This window comes from Trachymyrmex septentrionalis, unplaced genomic scaffold (genome assembly GCF_001594115.1).
Source record: "Trachymyrmex septentrionalis isolate Tsep2-gDNA-1 unplaced genomic scaffold, Tsep1.0 scaffold73, whole genome shotgun sequence".
Taxonomy (NCBI): domain Eukaryota; kingdom Metazoa; phylum Arthropoda; class Insecta; order Hymenoptera; family Formicidae; genus Trachymyrmex; species Trachymyrmex septentrionalis.
In genome coordinates this window covers 574,861-580,727 of record NW_017305916.1, presented here as the reverse complement: position 1 = coordinate 580,727, position 5,867 = coordinate 574,861, and the positions used below count along the sequence as shown (strand labels likewise).

Sequence of the window (5,867 nt, the reverse complement as noted above, 5' to 3'; positions counted from 1 at the left end):
AAAATCAAGCTATCTTCTACCTGTACCTTTGTGTACCTTCTCTCTCATATGAAAAGACATTCCCCATCCCCTCTCTCTCTCTCGCTCTCTCTCTCTCTCTCTCTCTCTCTCTCGCTCTTCTCCAATGAGGCCGACAGGGGGCCGTCGCGAGTAAACAAAAGCGAGTCTTGTTGTCTCGCTGGCCTTAGAACGGTGTCGCACGCAGGTGGTAATAGTGGTATACGCCAGTGTACGCCAGTGTTCACGTTGTATCGGTTATACGTAGTATATGTACGTTCACATTGAAAGCTGTGTACGCGCGCGAGGAGCCGTGTCGTTTACGTCGCGGGACTTGCGGGTTCCCATGTCCTTTGACTGTTCGAGAGAAGGTGGCACCGCGCCGTGGCTCGACCGTTGAGATGTGGTGGACGACGCGTCAGCGTAGCCTGGCGGGATCGTCGACGGCGAATCGACAGCTAAATAAAGAGAAATAAGGACGAGGTGGCCGACGACCGCCATCCAACGGATATCCCGCGGGAGTCCCGTGTTCGCATTAATCGCCTTGTCAAAGCCCAGTCAAAGCGAGCCGATCGGAGCAAAAGGAGGAGTCGCGAGTGAGGTAAGGATATCTCTCATAATGAATCCCGTTCGATCGTAAGCGTGAAATCTTTGGACGAGGCGTAATAGATGACTTCGATACCGTGAATGGCGTGAATTCGGAATAAAAGGTTATGTTTTTACGCGAGCGTTTTTTTTTCTACTCGAGGCAGAACCGCGCGTATCGCTGTTCGATAATTGCAGTTGTATCCTAAATGATGTGTAAACAGGAAGCATTTTCACAACTTTTTGCGATCGTAATCGTTGTGATTGCGCCGCAATTGTGTTTGACGAAGTGCGCTTGATCGTGGTTGGTAGCATTCATCTGTTATGCCGTGTCTTGCGAGAGAGAGGAATTCGGAGGAATGCGTGTGAGAAAATTTCGTGAGAGCAAGTCTCACATATGTACGTAACAAAAATATATAAAAAACGACGAAGATACTCTGACAGTTGAACATTTGGTGTCAAAATGTATTTAAGAGAATGTATTGCGCACATTTTCACAAACATAATGTGTTAATATTTAAATAAATGAAAGTTGTATAAATAACATCATATTTTTATTTAACAATATACTTGTCTAATTTGTTTCCTTTGTTTTTTATTTTTTGTTTTATTGTTATAAATACTATAATTAAAAAAATAATGACAAAAATCTCAATTATTTTTGTGTACTTTAAACGGTCAAAATGATTTATGAAATTAGTTGTTTCTTGTAAATTAAATCTCTAATAATTAGAATAAAATTAATATTGTTTATTTACAACAATTAATCTCTACATTTCGATAAAATTTTACATATAAATCATATTGAATAATTAAAATATTTACAATGGATTTGAAATTTTTATCATTATTTCTTAATTGCATTTTCATTAAAGCACATGTAAAAGCACTTCTTTTTTATTGAAATAATTTTTGACGCAGCTTCTATAAATCGTTATTAAATTTTTGTATTACTTTTAATTACGATCTAGAATAATTTGTAATTTTTTCGTAAAAAAGTTTCGAGGGAGCTCGCATGTTAATATTCTTATTAAAGCTAATTTGCTGTTTTTTAGATGGTTTTTTATATGTACTGTATGTGCACAATACATAATGATATCTTAAGCGATAGCTTATCTTTACGGTTACTAATGCGCAAATTCCTTTGCAAATACAGTTTTTTTTTAGTTTATTCTAATGAATTTTTTTTCGATTTCAAATTTTAAGGCAGTTATTGCATTGCTGTATAATATTTATTGTTCCTCTAAGCTCTCACAAATTATTATTATCATTTTCTTTGAATGTATTCTATCCTCGTTCTTAAATTTAAGAAATTTAAAATATTTAAATGGGTTTCTATCGCTTCTAATGGCCTATCAACTTTAAATTTTTAAATATACATTTCCAAATGACTCCAATTTCTAAATTTATACTTTCACGCCAAATGTTAAACGAATTATACATATAATTTTATCTATCTGTCAGTACACTCGTCTTGCTCTTATTCTTGCGTTTAAAGATCGAACATTCCAATCGCTTTTGGTGTCCTATCGATTTCAAATTTTAAACGCGCTTCTAAACGAATATCTAAATTTCGAAACGTAATTTCATATCAAAGCCGAATTGAATTATGTCATCTTGCCATCTTTTATTACACTTTAAAAAATATCGATGTACATTTAATATCATGTGGTGATTTGGATTTAAAATAAAAATCTCTGATGTTTATATCAACTATCATGGTGTGAATTTAAAAACGATGTGTTGATATTAATACCAAATACAGTGAAAATTATATAGATTGTGTGTTGAATTCACATCGATATTTTTTAAAGTGCATTTTTACTCAAAACAAGAATTTTTTTTTTTTATATTATAAAATTCGAGAAGCGATATGCAAACGATTACTTGTTTCAAATATTTTGAATTTTTAAGAAAGTTTGTATCCGCAAATTTATCCTATGTTTATCACAAATCAAATTTATCCAAAATATATTCTGAAGTTAGTGTAAGTCTAATAATTTTCGATCAAGATTATTAAATTAACAAATTCGATTTGCTTACTAACCATATAAAATAATTTCGATCAATTTTATAACATTCTTCAAAAGAAAATTCTTATTTTGAATATATATATAATAATATATTGTATATATATATAATATTTTTTTATAATATTTATGATAAATATGCATTTTAATATTATTATCAAGAAAATATTCTTTGTTAAAGATAACTCATTACTTAAAAAAAAGAAAGTAAATTGAGCAATCACTTTTTTTTAGAAAATGGAGTAATATTTTTCTGTGTGATCTGTCAATTTCAAAATTCAAAACGCGTTAATAAAATAAGTATCAAATTTTCTAAACTTAATTTTATAGCAAATGCTAATCAAATTGTATTTATTATCTTATTTGTCATTATATTCGTTTTGCTCTCATTTTTGCATTTAAAAACTCAGCTTTTCAATAATTTCTGATAATCTGTTATATTTCAAATTTCAACGCGCGCTTTCCCACGCAAGTGTAAAAAATTTCTAAACTTAATTTTATATCAAAACCTAATCGAATCATATCATCTTGTTAACTTATTTGTCATTATACTCATTCTCGCATTTAAATTCAGAATTCTAATCGTTTCTGGTGCATTCGTTTCCTACAACTCTGAATGTCGTCTATGTATGCATAAAGTAGCCAATCGCTAAGCAACCAATCGTGCTCGACGGGCACTATATATCGACAATTCACTGCGACTATTATTAAATTTGTCCTTAACAATCGTCAGGACTATCGCTCGCGGATTGCTAGCTCGTGTCACGGAGTTAATTCGCGTCTTTCGTGCATTGCCGCGTCAACACGGTCGACGAGGCATTTAAATCGAATATCTCGTCTCGCTTCGTCTCGCCTCACCTCGCTTCACCTCGCGAAATCGCACGGTGAAAGTCGACCGGGAGCGACTTTAAAGTGACGCCGATTTTCGAATGGACGGGTAGAGAGGGAGCGAAAAAGCGCACCTTCGGTAAGTGGCCGTCTTTCGTGACCGCCACACCGCACACCCGAAAGAGGTGAACCACCGACAAAATTTTATGTGTTCGCGCCTGAAGCTGAAACGGCTGAAACTTAGCCATCCGATTCTTGATTCGACGCATTTTAGCACGTGTCAGACTTAGCGTTATTATTACTTGCAAAAATAACTTGTTATTATTATTTTGTAGCAAAATAACTGTCACAATTTGAAATTGTAGGTTTCTCTAGAAATCTGCTAACTCCACACTTCAAAATATCGTTATTTCCAAATAAACATCTAAATATCGAAATTTAATTGCATATTAATTGTTAACATTGTATTGTCATTATAGTTATATGATTTGCATTTGCGAGTTATATTCTTTCGTTTGTTATCGAGTTTAGACTATTGTTGGTATGCAGTTATTTACAACTTTATTAGTCACGCTGTTTAGCCGTGATAAATGTTTAGCTGGGTGTTATGTAACATACCCAGTTGTTGTTATTATGTTTGTTTTATCTTTTGGCGCTGTTGTACTTGTTGCTAGATCAGCTGAAACACGAAGATAAACGCATGCTAAATTAGTATTAAGCTTTTACATGTAAACAACGTAGTTTATATACGTTAATTAATATCTGAACGATGGTTTATAAACGATTCAAATAAGCGAATAATTAAAAAAACAGCCGCTAGTTCTTCTTATTTTTTTTTTTATTATCGCCGATAAAGTATAGCTCGCACACTATATTGCGATCATCACATTCAAGTCTGTGTTTCATCACACACGGTTATAAAAGGAATTTAAAATTTTGTTTGAATATAATTTTTTAAGAACTTTAAAAAAATGATTTTCTTTTCCAAAATCCATATTACACCACTATCGAATCTCGAATAATGTACACTATTTATTATGAAAAAAAAGTAATCGTAGTAAATGCTGCGTAAAAAGAAAATACATTTATAAACTTAATTTTTAATTTTAAATTTTAATTAAGAGGTAATGCCGTTACGTTTATATTTCTGGCAGGAATATAACTTATGCTTATCTTTTCAAAAGTTTTGAAAAAGCAATTTGGATATCGGTCTAATTCATTAAATTATTATTATCACAAAGAAAATGATAAATATCACAAACACACCTGTCAATGCCTCATTATAAGCTGTGAATAAGCTTCGATAAGATTACACGAGAATGTCTCGATTATAATTGCACATAGTTATTTTCTTGCACGGAAACTTAAATGCATTGCATCCACACAAAAAGTTTCTATTTATAAGCTTTTTTTAGATTAATGTATTAGATCTATTCTTTTTCAGCTGAACTTCTTACACAATTCTTTTTCTTTCCACGGAGAAAAAAGAGAAAAGAAGGACAATGCAAGAAATTCAGCTGAAGAAAACAAGCTTGTTGTCTGCCCAGCGAGTTTTGTATGTCTTGTATATGCCATAATGAAATTTTTTTATCATATTATGGTACACGAAAAAAATGGGTTGCTGAAGTATCTAAAAATTTAGTTATTTAGATACAAATCTAAAAATAATTTTTGTTAAATTATGAAAATAATCATGAAAATAATTATGTATAGGATATTCAAACTAATTACTAGAACGCCAAAATTTTCTGTAGCCTTGCTCATTATGCTTGAAATTCTTATGTATAATTTATTTTGATGTTCTAACGTGATTATCTTCAGATCTGTATTTACTGTTAGCTAAATTTGTTAATATTTCAACAAAATCGTTCTTTCTGTGTAAGACTATACATCTTTAAAAGTATTGTGTTGAATAACATACTTTTTACTTTACATTGTTATTTGGCTATTTATATCAATAAATCTGTTCTTTTCAGTTGAATTTCTTGGACTATTCATCTTATCTCTTTTTTTCCAACATGAAGAAAGAAAAAGGAAAGATAAACCGTGCAAAAATTCAGCTAAAAATAATAGACTTATTAGAAATTTCAGTCATTAGATGATTTGCTTTTTTTGCAAGCGTTTTAAAAAAAATTTAATATCGTCGATTACTACAGTGACCAAGACATTATTGAAAAGTCAGACATCAGTCGTGAATTATCATGCAGTAACCAGTGTATCAACGGTGATCAATTTATTTTATTTTTCTGTTTATTGAGATCAATTTATTACGTTTCTGCGAATTGTAACATTTAATTTCAGGATAGATAGGTCACTGTATAATAATTTACGTACGAATGTTTAATACCTATTTATTGCATTTGATGTTTTTATTTAGTATGTTTTTTGTATAAAAGAATATATACGTATATATATATATATATATAT

General features: G+C 31.4%; 1 protein-coding gene across 1 annotated transcript in view; it reads left to right on the top strand.

Annotated features, from left to right (window-relative positions):
• Positions 1-202: 202 nt before the first annotated feature.
• The window catches only part of LOC108753905 (TBC1 domain family member 4), a 25,957-nt gene continuing 20,292 nt past the window's right edge, over positions 203-5,867 (top strand). Inside the window, exon 1 of the mRNA XM_018495882.1 lies at positions 203-598. The gene's annotated coding sequence lies outside the window, so the exon portion shown is untranslated. The remainder of the gene's footprint in view (positions 599-5,867) is intronic.